Here is an 18,564-nt window from a genome sequence, read left to right on the forward strand (position 1 = left end):
GAATAGAACCTAAGCACCCTGACTCTCAGCACCAGGCTTTAATGCCACTACCATCCTCCCTGCTGGCTGGTTGTGATCGGAATAGAAATCAGTTGGTTTCCCCTGTGGTGTGTGCTCTTCTGGGCTGCAGAGTACACGCTGAGTTTTGGGGAAGATCTTTACAGAAGCTGATTTTGAGAGATGTGATGATGTTGCATTAATAGCCCCGTAGTGCTGCACACTATAATCTGAACACTGCCTCCCCTGCATCACTGTTTACCCAAGGACCTAGCTAGCGCGACTGCATTGCTGCATTTACAAATAGCACATGGCAACTCGGATTTTGCCAGTGGCTCTGCTGAGAAAGATGACAATGCGAACAATGAAGAAGTAAAGATGGCCGGGCTGTCGGCAGTAGGAACACAAGTCCATCTCTGCTGCAAAGAGGAAGTATGTGGCTCAGCAAATTTCTATAAACCTCCACTTGTTGGACGGGGATCAGAGACACGTGAGCCAATCAGGAGGAGGAAATTAACAGCATCCTTCCATTGTGAAGGCTGCACAATCAGTACTGCCAAGAAAGGAGCCTCCCGTCACCACAGGAGAGGAAGCAGGCAGGGATGAGGGTGGTGAAACCAAACTGTAACACTTCAGAGGCACTGTAAGAGACATCAGGCAGGGGGACAAGCTTTGTACATGCAGTGCCTGAGGGTGTGAAGATACCAGGGATGGTCTACGAGCAGAGTCAGCATCCACTTGCCATTTATTTATGATAGACAATTAAGAAAACAACCCAAACCAAGCCCAGCCTGTCAATAATGCTGGCGTACACAGAGCAACACCCAAGTGAAGGAGCACACAGCTAGAAGGAAACTGGATTTTGACATGCACCTTCAGCATCACCAACTGCTGAATGTTGCTCAGCACCATCAGCAGGTGTGATCCACCGGAGCAAAGAGAAGAGAGAATCTGCCGGTTTCAAAGGTGTCTTCCACAAGCCACTGAGCCCACGACGAGATCCGAGGGGACACAGGCAGTTTGCAGCCTGTGCCTGGCCTACCCATCGAGCAGCACCAGTGATTTTTATTCACTGTAATGCAGTATGCTACTGGACTAGGGCCTTAGGGTGCTAGGGGCTGTACAAATACATGGCAGCATTAGAAACAGTGTGGTGATGCATAGCCTAGGATTATGCAGCCCAAGTCTGCACCCGGGCTCACTCAATGCCTCCATCTGGAGCTCCCCACTTCATAGGCGCACACCGAGCCGTCCCTACCTCCAGCATCACACCATCCAAGGTCTTACGGTGCCCTACCCTCCAGAGTTTGTCCCTGGCTATTTTCTGAAGGGAAGATCTTCAGGACTGTTGTGTCATAGCTACTACGCATGGCGAGATCAACGTCGGACTCCTCTTGCCTTTGGAGTTGAAGGAATAACTCCACTGCCACTCGTGATGCGTTGGTCAGAGTGAGCAGCATCCTGGTCAGCAGTGCGGGATCCATTCCTGCAGCCCGAGGAGGCCGGGCGCCCCGTACACAAACCGTTGAAAGATGGTGCCAAACACGGATGGAAGCACCGGGATTGCTGGGATGCGAAGCAACGCATCACGGGGCTTTGGGACTGGACCCAGGATGCCCCGCAACCCCCTCCACCTTCCCACAAGTCTTCGCGGCAAAAGAGAAAGAGGTGCTCTATGGGACAGCTGCCCAGAGTGCACCGCTCCAAATAGCACTGCAAGTGCCACAAGCGTGAACACTCTGTTGTGCAGGCAGCTGTCAGTGTGAACACACAACTGCAGTTTTCCTTTGGCGCTCTCTGAGCGGCGCTGTCCTGCCGGTGCTGTCACTCTGCCAGCGTAGGCGTGCCCTGAGAGCAGAGGTCAGCCCTGTCCTCACACTGTACCTGAGCCTTCTACTCTTAGGTGAGAATGAGCCGTGAGGTTTCTGGTGGGCTTCGGTGATGTGCCGAGCCCCAGGCAAGGCAGGGCAGAAGATTCGGATCACAGTCACTCTGATTCAGCCATTCCTGCGCCCTGCTGGGTCCCGCAAACCAATGACTCTCCTGGCTAGCTTGGTTATTACTTTTAAATGAAGGTATAAAAACCAGAGGCTGTTTCCACCCAGCAGCAAAGCTCTGCGGAGGTTTAATATCCACCTATTTAAAGCTCAGCTCCCTGGCTCTCTCTGTTCACAGCCTCCTCACTTGGCACTTTGCTTCGCCAACTCCTGTTAGAACAACTCTCTTATTTGTTCCTTCCACATTACAACACTGAGCTCCATTCCCCCCAAGGTGCCCTGTCAATCCGCTCACTGAAAATGTAATTCCAGTGTCACTATTACTACATCGTTGTCTGCAAGGCTATCGTTGGGTGTCCACTTTGAGGGAGGCAGAAAAGCATAAATATTTCACGGACCGACCTGTTCGGTTTTAAAGGTCAGTCTAAACTGACCGTCAATGCATGCAGCTTGCAGACTGTTATTGCATACTTTAACCAGACTTTGCTGGCTCTGCCTTATCCCTTCCTGAGACCTTTCTTTAAAGTGCTCAACACCAGTTAACACCAGTCTCCAAAGGGGCAGCCGTGACTCCCGTCAGCACACGGTGAGCTCCAGAAGCAGCGTTCCTGAATCGCAAATGAATCCCTACACTTGGAGCATGTTCCAAGATGTCTGTGCAGATCAGTGGCTCCAGAGGGAGGGTATTTTAGAGTGTGTCCTGCATTTTGTGCTCCTGCCTGGCTTTCAAGTGCTTTTGAGTTTCTACTTCTGGACGGACGGCAGTACTTGCAGGAGGAAGCCCCTTTCAGTCCTCTTCCCAGCCTCAGCTTGCTCCCCTCGTTCTACAGTGGGTTCTATTTAAAAACCCAACACAACATCACTGCTCCAACTAAATGAGCAAAATGCATTTTTCCCTTTTGTCTTTTGCAAGTGAGAAAGGCGACAGCCCGAATGCCTTGGAGAGCAAATCTGTCTTGAGGGCTTGGCACTGGTGCCGCATGGGCATCAGCAAAGCAGCTTCATTCACACTGCTCCACCCTAAACTAGGAGGATCCTGTCTCTGAAGGCAAGAGGGAAATGGTCTCCATGGCCCATTCAGCCACCAGCCCCTCTGCTAAGGCTGCCAACAGCCAGATTACTTAGTTCCAGTTCTTCATGCACAGATTTGCAGGCATGAACAGATGATGGTCCAGTCTGATCTCTCCAGTGGTTACGATGGTAGCTGGGTGATGGAGCAGGAGTGCATCTACCGACTGGCTGCTGAACAGCATTCAGACTGTGATGAATTTGGATTGGGACCTGTAATTCGGAGGTGAAAAGGCTCAATGTCTCCTCACCAGCCAGTCAGTCTCCCCTGAAATGTCACTAGTTGCCTTATTAACCTGCTCAGGGACACAAGCCTGTCTTTCCCCTCTCAACACACCTGCCAACCTTTTGCTTGAAGGATCATCCAGCCTCTTACTGCTCCAGCAAATCTCATGTCCCTGTTGATGACTGGGGTTGCAGCGTTTGTGCAGACTCCATTCTAGCTGCTTTCGGGAAGGAAGTGGAGAGTGTACAATGCAGAGCATGAATCCCTTGTTCTGTGACAGCAGCTGCACGTACCAAAAGGCTCGGAAATCATCTCTAAATTCGTACCTTGCCCTGGCTTTTCTAAGAGGAAAAGTCTCTCTGTTGTCATAGAATCATAGAAACGTAGGGCTGGAAGGGACCTCCAGAGGCCATCCCGGCGCTGAGGCAGGACCCAGTAACCCTAGACCATCCCTGAGAGGTGTCTCTCCAACCTGTTCCTAAAAGCCTCCAGTGACGGGGATTCCACCGCCTCCCTCGGTAACCTGTTCCAGCGCTTAATTATCCTTAGCCTTAGAAAGATATTCCTAATATCCGACCTAAATCTCCTTCGCTGCAAACCGGGCCAGTTATTTCTTGTCCTACCCGCAATGAACGTGGAGTGAACACCAGCCTCTTGATAACTTTTTCATAGCCCCTCCCCTCCCCCAACTTTCTCTGCTCTGGACTACACATGGTCAGTTCTTTCAACCCTTCTTCACGGGTCACGTTTTCTAAACTTCTTATTTTTGTTGCTGTCCTCTGGACGCTCTCCAATTTGTCCACCTCTTTTAAACTGAGGTGAGCGTGAACAAGGTGTTTTACACGCAGCACCACCTAGTGGCTGAACTGTACAGTACAGTTTAACATTCCACGACACAGAGAAGCAGGAACGGAGCATGGAGAATGGGGTCTTTTCTCTCCCCTGGTGGCTGCTCAAAGACTCATAGACCCTAAGATCAGAAGGGACCATTCATGATCATCTAGTCTGACCTCGAGCACATAGCAGGCCACACAACCTTGTCCACCCACTCCTGTAGTAGACCCATAACCTCTGGCTGAGTAACTGAATACCTCAAATTATTATTTAAAGATGTCAAGTTACAGAGAATCCACCATTTACACTAGTTTAAACCTGCAAGTGCCTCACGCTCCATGCTGCAGAGGAAGGCGAAAAACTCCCAGGGTCTCTGCCAATCTGACCTGGAGGAAAATTCCTTCCTGACCCCAAATATGACCCTCAGTTGGACCCTGGGCTGTGGGCAAGGCTCCAGGTTAAGGCTCATGGACTGCTGGGGGAGCAAATCCATCGCTGAATTTTACAAACACGAAATAAAGCCTGTTACAAACAGGGGCCAAAGCCCCAGCTGCTGCCAAGGAGCACACAGCACAGACAACGGGTCCTGGGGGACTGCATGTAAAGGTGGCATAACACTCCTACTTACATTGCTCCCACCCCAGATGGGTCCCCTGGCACGTGTTAAAGTGGTCTCAGGGTTATTATGCAGGCTGACAGTCGCCAAAAATGACATAAAGAATGGCTATACTGGGTCAGACCAATGGTCCATCTAGCCAAGTGTCCTGTCTTCCGGCAGTGGCAGGTGCCAGATGCTTCAGAGGGAATGAACAGAACAGGGCAATTATAGGGTGAGCTATCCCCTGTTGTCCAGTCCCAGCTTCTCACAGTCAGAGGTTTAGGGACACCCAGAGCATGAGGTTGTGTTCCTGACCTTCTTGGCTTATTGCCATTGATGGACCAATCCTCCAGGAACGTATCTAATTCTTTTTTGAACCGAGTTATACTTTTGGCCTTCACAGCATCCCCTGGCAACAACTTCCACAGGTTGACTGTGTGCTGGGTGAAGAAATATTTCCTTGTGTTTGGTTTAAACCTGCTGCCTAATCATTTCATTGGGTGACCCCTGGTTCTTGTGTTAGGTGAAGGGGTAAACAACACTTCCTTCTTCTCTGTCTCCAAACCATCTCTGATTTTATGGACCTCTACCATATCCCGCCTGAGTCGTCTCTTTTCTAAGCTGAAAAGTCCCAGTCTTTTTAATCTCTCCTCATACGGAAGCTGTTCCATCCCCTAAACATTTTTGTTGCCCTTCTCTGTACCTTTTCCAGCTCTAATATGTTTTTTCTGAGATGGGTCTGCAGACCAGAACTGCAGGCAGTGTTCCAGGGGAGGGCGTACCATGGATTGATATAGTGGCATGATGATATTTTCTGGCATCTGAGGAAAGCCATGCTCACACTCCCTTTGTTCAGGGATAGTGATGGCGTCAGAGCTTCTCCAGAGACTCAACACAGCCAGGGGAACCCCCTTCCTTTCGCTGGAGTGATCCTCCCAGACACACCAGCCCAATGGCCAGTTCCCTCCAGCAGCGCCACGCTCAAGAATCAGGCCCCAGAGCTTTGCATTCCTCAAATCCTTCAGCAGCTGGCAGCCTGTGAACACTCTGTGCAGGACAGTAAAATAATCGTCATGATATCGTTTCTTCAGTGGCCCCTGCTCCCTAGCCAGGAGCAGGTATCTCACCGTGCAGTCTGTAATGCACCCACCACTTTGCCACATTTGCAGCCTATGGACCCAGCTCTGCAAACCTGTATGGCCAAGAGTAGCCCTCATTGAAGCAGCGACTCTGCTGTGCTCAGTGGGGCTGTGTGAATGAATAAGGCTACTCATGGATAAGGGTCAGGCCACAGGACATTATTTCCTTCAGCAACTGATTGCTGCAGTCTTCTTCCTCTGGGAAGGCAGCTGGAAATGCAAGTCTAAAACCTGACCCAGCATGACCAGTGTTTGTCATAGTTTAACCTGAGATGCCCTGGGTTGGAGAAAGGAGCGTGTCTGGAATATGTATTTTGGTCCCAGTGTGCCAGCTCTAGGAAGGTGTACCTCTTGTTTTGATCTTTTTCAGGAGATGCACTGTAAGTCGTCAGTGGATTAGTTTCTGGTGAACACATGGCCAGTGGTCCATGGCCATCATTTGTACTTGTCATCAGATTTTCCTTTTTCTCCTTCAGCTGTTCAGCTGACTGAGAAAGATTTCATTTTAACAGTTCTGTTACTTTGCAGTCTTCAGTTAATTGGTTCCATTGTACTGAATTTTCTCCAGCTATGATTAATGCCAAACTGGCAATTGCAGAAATTCACTTTATAGAATACACTTCATTACCAATAAACAACTGTATAAACCTTCTGGTTTTCTGCACGAAGGCTGAACAACCCCAGAGCCCATGGTTTGGGTCAGTGAACTTTAGGAACTTCTCCTGCACAAGAAGTTATGCGATCAAAGTTAACGCTTAGGAGTCCGGTTCAGAAAATTACCAGTTTAGACAACTGAAAAGGCTCTGCTCTGCCCTGGAAAATGTGCCAAAGCAGAGCAGGGAGATTGGGGTGGGTACATCTCCACAGCCCGCGGCAATGAGTCCCAGAACCTGGGACGACAGACTCAGGTTTGTGGGGCTTGCGTAAGAGCACTAAACCCAGCTGTGTAGATGTGGTGGACGGGGCTCCGAAGCTCACCCCGTCTCCAGGATTCAGAGTCCAAACATCCCCACATTTATGTTTCGTGCCGCAGCGCAAGCCCTGGGATTTGCTTCCGCAGGCTTCCGTTCACTGTGTAGGCGTAACCAGGGTGTGCGCAGAGCTGGGGTGAACTCCAGAACATCACTACGGGTGAAGCTCGTTCCTGTATAGAAGGGCCACGCGCCACTTAAACCCTATGCTGAGGGCCTAAGTAGGATTTCGATGGTGCAAAGAGCTTGTCTCGCTGTGCTACACCAGCATCAGCTCCATCTTCACCCCCCGACAGCCTGGCTCTCCAGGAAGATGTATTGCCTCAGTAGTGGTAGCGCACCCCAGAGACAGAGCCTTGCCGATCAAATCCCTGTTCCTGAGCTCAGATGTTTCCTCCTCTACGGGCAGCCAGGCTCTGCACGGAGGCTGCCCACACAGACAGCGGCTTTATCCTGAGTGAATGGCCCCATTTCCACAATGTGTCCGGTCTCCGATCTGAGGGCGATGCCAGCGTGTGAGCGTATTGCCTAAGGCCTCTCCGTGCCAAGGATGAACAGACACAGTTCACATGGCAGCCCTACGCTCACGGCTCTTCAGCCAGAGGCTGTTCACCTGCGCCAGGTTTCCCTGGATTCGCGCTGCACTTTTCGCAGAAGTTCAGCTCTAGTGAGGACAAAACAAAAACATCAGCGGCTCATGAAATGCTGCTGGCAGCATTGCAGGGCCCTTTTGCGGGTGGTCTGGGTGCAGAGGCCAAGGCTGGAGGGAATTCCTCTCTCACACCAGAGCTGGCCCCGCCAGATCAGGGCAGACACCGTGGGGTGGCGAGCCTCTTCCCTCGCTTGCCCGTCAGGAGCCCAGCGTGTTCCTATTGGTGCACGTAACAAAATTCATTCTGCACATGGGTGGGAAAAATTAGAGGGAACACCGGGTGAGACTCCTAAACTCAGTTCTCAGACAGCTGCAGACCAGATTTGGACTCTGTTCCCTGGCCTGCGCTTGACTCCGATAATGGCTTTTGTTAGTACTGACTTGCCAGTTTCAGACAGAGAACTGAAAGAACAGAGAACCAACATATGGCCAAAGGTGAAACTCAGGACACAGCAGGTTATAGCACTGAGGGGATCGGAGACACTTTCGATCAAAGATTTGTCCATAACTGGTTCTTACATAAATCACCCAAGGTGCACAATACATTCCAAACATTCCATTTAAACAGTTGTGTGATGATATATTTACTTTACAGTGTGCGAGGGGTTTCACAGGACAAACAGGAAAAGGCTGTATTTTGTGCCATGTTGCTGTATTTATCGTCAGGTGGGTTTTTTTCTGTTTTAAAATGGGTACCTTTATCATAGTAGAATCATTTATTAAAAGCATGTAAATAAACATGGTCTTTATCACTCCATTGCAAAAAAGCAAACCTTTGGGAATGGTCTTAGAAGAGAATTATTCACAGGAGGAAAAAGCTATTCCAGTGACAGGTGCTATAGAAAGCACTGGATAGACAGATACATAGAAGGTTTTATAACAAAATTTCCTGACTTCTGTTGTGACGCCAAAGAGATGAATGTTGGATAACTCCTGTCTGCCACTCACCTACAGATGGTAGAGAGAAAATTTAAGGAAAGGCTTAATATAGTCCTTTTACTGACAATCTGCCTAGTCTAGATAAGCAGCATGGACCTAGGAAAGAGTGAGTAATGGAAATATTCAGAAGGCTACTAGGAAACAAGAATAAAGATGGAAAAAAAGACCAAATGTATCTCCTGAAAAACATTCTGCAAGCAGGAAGGGGAGAAGGAATAAGACAAAGAAAATCAGGGAAATAAAGAGAAATGACTTAGGGGAGGGAAAGGTTAAAAAGTCAGGAAAGGAGAGATGGCCATCGGTTCATAGTCTGCAGTGAAATCACCATGTGTTCTGATAATCTTACACGGTAGATGTGGTTGGGCTGGGTCATTGCTTGGATGGGAGACCTCAGAAGAACTCCTAAGAGCTGCAAGAAGAACAATGTTTTGGTGATTCAGCAAGGAGCCCTCTGCCCTGTGAGGCTGTGCCCTGCCTTGGTGCTTTCAGAGATGTAAAACTAAGGTCCTGCCCACCTGCAGTCATGAAGATCATTTTGTATTGCGGAAGAGCAGGGATATCAGTCCCAATGGTGTGGAAAAATTTCAGCTCAGCAAAATTAGCATTGCTAATTTTCCCCCAGCACTCTTCACTTCCTGCCCTGAGCTGCTGCGTGATGTTGACACTGAACAACTGCTGTGACCCACCCCAGATGTGGGTGAAATGACCCCTCTGTATCTCTTCTCTACCGCTCAGCAGGGATGTGAGATGTCTTTCAGTAATGTATGGATGCATTCTGCCACTGCTTGCTGGGCAGAAGGCAGGAAGGCGCTAGCAGGAGAATGTGGTATTTGCCATGTTTTGGTTCATCTTGGAAAGGGAATAATTCTTGAACAGCTTCATCAGTCCTGTTGTTCTTACCAGTATCCTGCAAATCCAGTCCACACTGGATAAGTGTACTGGTAACATGGGCTTTGTCGTGAAGGATGGAGGAATCATAGAAATGGAAGATGGCAAGAGACCTCGAGAGGTCATCTAATCCAGTCCCCTGCACTGAGGCAGGACTAAGTATTATCTAGACCATCCCTGACAGGTGTTTGTCCAACCTGCTCTTAAAAATCTACAATGTGGAGATTCCACAACCTCCCTAGGCAATTTATTCCAGTGCTTAACCACCCTGAAAGGAAGATTTCCTAATGTCCAACCTAATCCTCCCTTGCTGCAATTTAAGCCCATTGCCTCTTGTCCTGTCCTCAGTGGATAAGGAGAACAATTTATCACCCTCCTCTTTACAACAACTTTTTATGTACTTGAAGACCATGATCATGTCCCCCTCCCCCTCAATCTTCTCTTTCCAGACTAAATAAACCCATTTCTTTCCATCATTCCTCAGAGATCATGTTTTCTAGAGCTCTAATCAATTTGTCCACTTCTTTCCTGAACTGGACACAATACTCCACTTGAGGCCTTATCGGTGCTCAGAAGAGTGGAAGAATTACCGGTACTTCTTGTGTCTTGCTTACAATGTAGAATCATGAACTCTTCTCATTTCATGATCATTTCACCCATGCTGCCTTCTGCCTTCAAATTCTCAACCAGTTCCTCCCTGTTTGTCAAAACCTAATCTAGAACAGCCTCTCCCTTAATTGTTTTCTCCACTTTCTGTAATGAAAAGTTGTCTCCAATTCATTCCACAAACTTGTTGGATAATCTGGGCCCTGCTGTATTATTTTCTCATCAGAGGTCTGAGCAGTTGAATTCCCTAATCACCACCAAATCCTGTGTTTTGGATTATTTTTGACAGTTGTTTAAAAAAAAGCCCCAACCACCTTTGCTGCCTGGTTAGGTGGTCGATAGAAGACATCTACCATGATATCAGCCTTGTCTTTTACCTTTACCCAGAGACTTTCAGCAGGTCTGCATCCCACTCCTATCTCAACCTCAGTGCAAGAGTTTATATCTTTGCTTTACAAGACAATATCTCCTCCTGAACAAGCTCTATCCCCACAGGTGCTGACTTTTCAAAGTGCCAGGGAATGGGGGTGCTCGACCCCCCCCCCAGCTCCGCCCCCACTCCACCTGTTCCCCCAAGGCCCCACCCCTGCCCTGCCTCTTCCCGCCCAGTTCTGCCCCCTCCTCCGAGTGCGCCACGCCCTTGCTCCTCACTGCTCGCGGGAGGCGGAGGTGCTGATCTGCGGGGCCTGCTAGCGGGCAGGAGGTGCTGGGGGTGGGGAGCTGATAGGGGGGTTGCCGGTGGGTGCTCAGCACCCAACATTTTTCCCCCATGGGTGCTCCAGCCCCGGAGCACCCATGGAGTCGGCGCCTGTGCCCTTCTATACCAATATACCAGACGTATGAATTATCCCACCGAGTTTCTGTAATGCCAGTTATGTTGTAATTGTTATTATTCACTAGTATTTCTAGTTCTTCCTATTTGTTCCCCACACTTAATCTCTTAAACTACTTTTTAGTGTATCTATTGGGAATGTTAGAAGCAATAACCACTAGAGGGCTCCCGAGGATGGCTTTTTCAAATGAAGATGACTGAGTTTAACACTTCGGCCCTCCCTTTCCACCACCCACTATAACGATCACTACAGGCACGTCTGGGATGCAGAGTACACGAGAGAAACAAGTTATTCCTCTTACAGTATAGCCAGCACTAGCCAATGGGTGTGAGGGAAAAGGCTTCAACACTCGTGTATGATTTCCTGCTTTGAGCACATTTATCTAACGGGATAACTTTCACCCGTCAGAAAGCTCAAAGCAACTGCAATCACCGCAGAACTCCCTTCTCAGAGTGAGTTTAATTTAAAGTGAAAAGCGCTGGTTTGGCAACCCTGGAGAGTGAATTCCTCCATTTATCCAGGCAAGAACGGTGCCAGCTTGTCCACTGCACTGCCTGTGTCTGACCTTGAGGGACCACCTTGGGGAGTGAGACGGAAGCTCAGGCTGCAGGCCCTTTCCATTGAGACTGCCAGCTGGGGGCGTTTGGGGGTGGACACCGGCCCAAGATGTCTAAGAGAAGCCAATCGCCACAACGAGGGCACCCAGCCGCTTCCAGGCTGGAATGCCTTTCATTCATTTCCTCCCTGCGCCAGCCTGGCGCCCTGATCTACACACAAATCCCATCACTGAAACTCTCAGCCAGCCTACGTTCTAAGCACAAGAGTCTAAACATCTGCACTGTCCATTCCTGCGTTTTAGCTTCTTACCCAAAACTTTCTACCCTGGTCCTTTCAGCCTATAATTAGGCCTATTACTAAGCACCTCCTCAAGAGCGGAGTTGTGTTGTAACCATAGTTACATAACATTTTGCCGTTGCTAGGAAATGTGCCGGGGCAAGAAGCCCTGACGAAGCCCTGAGGAATTCTGTAAAGGCGTGCAGGATGGGAGTTCTGTTCCTGCTGCGTGGACAGCTGTGTTCAGGGGCATTCCTATCTAGCCCTCGCCCCGTCCCAATAGGATGGTCACGCAGCTGGGACACTGCTTTCTCAAATACTTAACGTTTGCCAGCCAAGATCTCGAAAAGGGAATGAATATTCTGCGGGCGACCTCTGCGTCTATTTCTTTGATGAGAATTTCTGGCTGCAGAGAAAATGGCAAATAGAAGCCACAGCTGTTTCTAGGTATAATGCCGTGGTGCATTTCAGCTATCACAGCAGTTCTCAAACTTTAGCAACCCGATGACTCTTCCCGCCTCTGCCCCACCTTGCCCCACCTCTTTCCTCCCCTCCCCCGAATGTGCCCCATCCCCACGCCTCCCTCTTCCTCCCAGCTGTTCCACGGCGTGCAGGAGGCGCTGGGAGGGAGAGGGAGGAGTTGATCAGCCAGTCCGGTGGCCCTGGACATAACTTGCGGATCCAGTGAGAAACCCTGAGTGATCACAAACAGCAGCATGGTATGCACGGCTCCCCTCTCACTACCACCTGCCTCCACATGGAGGGAATGCCCAAGAGAGGCAGAGATTATTCTCCATGGGCCATGCAGCCCTTGAGATTGCCAACATGAGACATCAGATGGTAAGGAGGACTCTTTATCACAACTTATCTGGACCTATTAATGGAGGCAGAAGGTTCCGTCTCTCATCCTTAGTCCCTGGGACTATCTGCTTCCCTTACTCTTAGCTTTATACGAGTTCAGTAATTGCTAAATCCTGACAAGGCATACCAACACAGCTAGTTCATCGTTTGGCAGTCTCTCAGGCAGAGTCTGGCAGCAACGCAGTATTAAGCTTCAAACCAAGTGCTTTCCAACTTGTAGGGTGTGAAACCTGGACCTGCTACAGGCATCAGATTCCACTTCTAGCGAAGTTCCACTTATGACATCGGCGTGCCATACTCTGCCTCACATAGCAAGATGAAGTTACCAATAATGAGGTTCTGAAACGTAGTCACTCTGCAGGGACTGAAGTCATGCTCGTCACATCACAGTTACGCTGGGCTGGGCGTGTGCTGAGCAACAAATTCAGTATTTGCCTTCGTCTCGCAATCAGCTGGTTGATATAATTACATGAAAATGTCAAGGGCAGAGAGAGATTCGGAGAAGAAGCAAAATCTTGGCTGGAGGTTTAAAGAGGCACAAGTGAGGCTTCAGGTTCAGTGAAAACTGATGTGTGTCCACTTTTCTGGCTGCTCCACAGATTATGATAACAGAAGGTCACTGGCTTAAATTAATGGCAGGTAAATTTAGACCAGACACGAGGAAATACTCTTTTATGCAGCATGTAGCCACCCTGTAGTGCTCCCTGCCACAGGAGTGAAGCACTGTACTACAGTGGAAATGCTAAAAAGGGACTCGGGATAATGTTATGACCAATAACAACCTGTGTCATTTGGATGGGTAAGATAAGGGTAATCAAATCACATGCTCCAGGATAGAAGCTGCCAGACAGCAGGAAGGAATCCTACAACTGAGATACAGCATTACATAATTGTTCTAGTATATTATGGCAGTTTGCCACTTTCCTCTGAGTTGTCAGGGTTAGGTCATTGCCAAGGGAGGATGAAGAACCTGTAGGACAGGTCTGCTCTTCTATGGGAAAGTTTGTGTGTTTCCGCAATGCGTATGAAAGACGCATTCTAAACATAGAGCATTTGACTCTGAGAAATCTAATGAATACTGCCCTGGAATTCGAGGCAGACAGAATGCAATTTCCTCCCTTCTAAACTCATTATCGCTACCCCCTGGTTGCCAGGAGACAGCAGGAATCTTAACTCAATGGGGCATACACGATGCCCAGGAGAACCCAGAAAGGAGGTACGAATTAAATGCTTCAGCCCATTGTTACTGTTCACTGTTCCCAGAGGTGACATTTGCCATTTGTCAAGGTCCCATCGAGAGATCATTTTGCACAAAATGAATGGGTTGTCACTGTCAAGTTTTGTGAGCCCCAAAGGCCATCAACCAAGAAACAAATCAAGGGTACATTCTAAATATCTTCTCCCACCATTCTGTTACCAAGACATTTAAAAAATAATCACTAATGTTTATGTAGGATCTACACAACAAATGAATGTGCCTGCTGCTTCTGTTGATAAAGTTAACACACACAACTCACGCTGTGTCAAGGGACATGATCATTCTCCTTTATTCGACGTTGGTGAGGCCTCATCTGGAGTACTATGTCCAGTTTTGGGCCCTACACTATAAGAAGGATGTGGAAAAATTGGAAAGAGTCCAGTGGAGGGCAACACTTAGTGGGCTGGAGCACATGATTTATGAGGAGAGGTTGAGGGAACAGGGATTATTTAGTCTGCAGAAGAGAAGAATGAGGGGGGATTTGATAGCTGCTTTCAACTACCTGAAAGGGGGTTCCAAAGAGGATGGATCTAGACTGTTCTCAGTGGTACCAGATGACAGAACAAGGAGTAATGGTCTCAAGTTGCAGTGTGGGAGGTCTAGGTTGGATATCAGGAAACACTATTTCACAAGGAGGGTGGTGAAGCACTGGAATGGGTTACCTAGGGAGGTGGTGGAATCTCCTTCCTTAGAGGTTTTTAAGGTCAGGCTTGACAAAACCCTGGCTGGGGTGATTTAGCTGGGGGTTGGTCCTGCTTTGAGCAGGGGGTTGGACTAGATGACCTCCTGAGGTCCCTTCCAACCCTGATATTCTAGGATTCTATGCTGATATTACTAGTGAAGGGATTAGAAGATGCAGTGTGGTCCAATGATGAGGCTACAGCACTAGAATTCAGGAGAGCTGGGTTCAAATCCTGGTTTTACCACTAGTCTGCTGTATGAACCTGGGCAACTCTCTTTGTCTCTCTATATCTGTTTTTCCGCCCATGCTTTGTCGGCTAAGAATTAAGCTTTTCGTGGCAGGGACTGTACCTTCCTCTATATCTGTACAGTCCCTAGCACAATGTGATCGTGATCCACTTAGGGTCTCTAGGCAGTTACTGAAACACAAACTGTACATTGACCTCATCCTAACAGCAGAGGGGAACAAAGTCAGGCTAATATAAGGATTTTGGTTGGAATCACTGGTTCACAAATAGACAAAGGACAACAGCAGCAGTGACGGGGAACATGGCTACAAAAATTAGGTTACATTTGGAATTTTACAGACCGGGGGAGGGCCGGGGGGGGGGGGCAGTTTGCCTAAGGTGATAGTGTCTCTCATGGACACCAGAGGCAGGAGGGTGCTGACAAGTCGTGATGATACAGTCACTACTCTCTGGCCCTCCCAGTCTTTTGTTTGCTCTCATTGGAGGATGGTTTGGGAACTGGGTAAATGCTCTAAAACTAGTTTTGCTGGCTGGCTCCAGACTCATCACAGAACTAGAATAAGAGGGCGGGTGTCTGAGTTACAGCAGCTGGAGCACTCCATTTCAAGGATCATGAACTCCTCAGGGCAGGTACCTTTGTCAAGCAAGATGCAGAGTTTGGGCAATCCATACATTTTTGTTATTAATACAGAGTAATCATCAATAAGCCAATCTTGCCAAGATGGTGAAGACCCAGCACACAATCCTTAGATAGCACAGAGAAGACCATCAGACTACCTAGAGACAGTCAGGCTACATCAGGTAAAATAAGCCAATAACTTTTCTTCCTAGGTCAGTACAATGTACCTTCCCATCATGGCTGCACCTTCCCTCATACACGGCTCCATCCAGATCAGTTTGCCAACCCAGCTCCTCTCCCTCCTGTAACAGTCGCATGCATTTCATCTCATGCCAGGCCACTGTTATTTCTTTCTTCCGGTTACCAGCCTCCGGCTCTCAGCCCCCCAGACATTCTGTCTTGGATACTAGCAGTCGTACTAATGGATTTGTTTTTATAATAAACTGTTGTGTCAGGCTTTACTCAGTTTGGCTGGCTTTTGTCACACCCATGGCTGTTTATTAAGCACCTTTTGCATCTTCCTAAGGGCTACAAAGCAATCAGCTGCCTTTCCATTGCTGTGGCATGTGCTTTCCTTTCAGGATTTTCTCACACACAGTGCTCGCTAATTTGTCTTCTAACGCTGTCTCTAGCATTTATAGCAAACAATGGTGTGTTCTTCTGTTTGGGATCACCCTCAATTCACATCCGAGAAAGCATTGTTTATGAGATACAGCAAAGACTTTAAAAGCTAGGACTTTGCTAACTCCCTCTCTGAATCCAGTGTTTGCTATGCAAAAAAGGACTGGCTTGTTAAATATTTACTACAGGTGAACACCTGCTTCGGGTGTGTCTCCCTTCTCCAAAACCTGGCAGAGACATTAACACACTACAATACACATATTGCATAAAATGAGCACCGGTTATCTAACTGCATAAGTAGGGCCCTACCAAATTCACAGCCCATTTTGGTCAATTTCATGGTCATAGGATTTTTAAGATTGTTAATTTCATGATTTCAGGTATTTAAATCTGAAATTTCAGGGTGCTGTAATTGTAGGGGTCCTGACTCAAAAAGAAGTGGGGGGGGTGTCAAAAGTTTGTTGTAGAGGGGGTTGTGGTACTGCTACCCTTACTTCTGCGCTGCTGCTGGCGGGGTGCTGCCTTGAGAGCTGGGCAGACAGCTAACAGCTGCCCCTCTCCAGCTGCCCGGCTCTGAAGGCAGCACAGAAGTGAGGGTGGCAATACCGCGACCCCCTAAAATAATCTTGTGACCCCCCTGCAACTCCCTTTTGAGTCAGGACCACAATTTGAGAAACGCTGGTCTCCCCATGAAATCTGTATAGTATTGGTAAAAGCACACAAAAGATCAGCTTTCACGGAGGAGACCAGATTTCATGGTCCATGATGGTTTTTCATGGTCATGAATTTGGTAGGGCCATATGCATAACCAAAGCCTTGACTTAATGCCTGGTGTATTCCACATGCCTCATGACTTAGCCCACGGGTATATTCTCATTTTAAATCTTTTTATAAAAGCAACAACATACTTTATAACATGCAGATATTCCAGGGGTGGGGAATGTAGCAGACAACTGGCTTATTCTTTTTAAAGTTTCTCTGAAAGTTGGATTTTATGATTGGCAGTATCTGTTCTTTCTTGCAGATCATTTACTAATGTGGTTTTGCCTCTGTTTATAGATTTCAAACTCTGCTGGCTGAGAACAGCGTTTTCTGGTCTTACAATATACAAAACCAAGTCTTGGTGCAACTTCTGTGCTACCTTTTCTAGCCACAACTGACAGACAGCAGTGCTATATGGCAGGATCCTTAGGCTTAAAAGATAACGTTTTATTCTATAAAAGCCTGGGATCTCTTTGTGGGACTGCGATTTTATCTAGCTGAAAACTTTCCGGATTATACTGAGAGGTGCTGAGTTGAACAGGCTTCTGTTCTGTTCCCATCGGTGAAACAAACAAACAAAAAGTCCCAGCAAGGCAGGGCTGTTTCATGTGCCAAATCAGATTATTTCTTAAAGGCAAAGGCATTTTGAGGTCACAAGTTTGAAAAATGGACAGACTTCGTAGCCACTTTGAGAAAAACATATCAACCTCTCCCACTCTCTCCTAACTGGCCTAGCCTGCTCTGGTAACACCAATTTCCACTTGTTATAACCTGCTTTATACCCATGGGGTCACTTTATACCATTTCACTTTAATTATAAAGTTCACTCCTTGCGGTTTTCATTATGACCGGGAAATATCAACAAAATGGGAACTGTTGATTTTGACTTTAAACTTCAGATAAAATGGGAGCAGGACAGCATAACATAAGGATCTGGAAGCTGCAGTTTCATGGGTAGTGCACTCTATCAGGAAAGAGAAGGTGTCTCACCAATAACCACTCTAATAACTTCTTTCTAGCTTATACACACACTTGCAAACCATTTTTTTCCTGCACAAAACAGGTTTCGGAGCTTTGAATGTCAGCGTGTGAGTTCTTTCCCACATGAAAAGAATGAGCAGACACCAGAAGCATCTTATTTATGTGACTGTGTCATACTAAATAACTTCTTTTTTTAAAACAAACCACTAGAAAACTCTCTAGTTCCAAGAAGCCCCAACATGACAGACTTTGAGTCACTTTCTTCGGGCAGGGGAACCCAGACCCCCTCCCCTTCTGCGTGGCAGCGGCAGAGCTCGCACCCAGCTGGGTGGTTCGAGGGCAGGCATGGGGAACATGGACGGGGGCGAGTCACAACCCCCATATGCCCAGCCAGAGCCACGCGGCACAAGCTCGCCCTGTCCTGCGCCCCGAGCCTCAGCCAGGGAGGGCAGGGAACAGGAAAGGTCACGCAGGGCAGGTGCTGAGAGTTGGGGTTATTGGGGTCCCGCGCCCCTGCGAGTGTAACCCCGAGTGCTGCGCCTTCGCCCCCCCGGGACTTGCCTGGTCTCCTCGCGCCCCGGGGGTCTCTGCCCTGCCGCCGGCTCCTTCTGCTTGTGGCTCTGCGCCCCTCCCATGGTGCCTGCTCCCCGCCGGGCTGGGGGCTGCAGTCCCCAGCCCCGGGGCTGCCGGGAAGCGCCCGAGCGGCGCGGCGCGGGGGCAGAGACCCGGCCCGGGCTCGGCTGGGGGCGCCCCGGGAGCGCGGTGCCCGGTCCCCCCTGCTCCCCGTGCAGGGCGCGGCTCCTCCGGCAGCGCTCGGACTCTTCGCCGCTCCAGCCCGCCCGGGCGAGAGCAGCTGCTGTCGCGGGGAGGGGCTGGGGGGGGGTGAGGATGTGAGTGTGTGGGGGGGTTGCATGGAGGGGGTGCCCTGAAGAGGGAGCAGCCTGGGGGGGG

The 18,564-nt window shown here is 48.8% G+C and overlaps 1 protein-coding gene across 1 annotated transcript in view; it reads right to left on the reverse strand.

Moving 5' to 3' along the window:
• The window catches only part of TACC1 (transforming acidic coiled-coil containing protein 1), a 63,696-nt gene extending 45,468 nt beyond the window's left edge, over positions 1–18,228 (reverse strand). The window contains exon 1 of the mRNA XM_074940220.1: positions 18,175–18,228. The gene's annotated coding sequence lies outside the window, so the exon portion shown is untranslated. The remainder of the gene's footprint in view (positions 1–18,174) is intronic.
• Between the last annotated feature and the right edge of the window lie 336 nt (positions 18,229–18,564).

This window comes from Natator depressus, chromosome 26 (assembly GCF_965152275.1).
Source record: "Natator depressus isolate rNatDep1 chromosome 26, rNatDep2.hap1, whole genome shotgun sequence".
NCBI classification, from domain to species: domain Eukaryota; kingdom Metazoa; phylum Chordata; order Testudines; family Cheloniidae; genus Natator; species Natator depressus.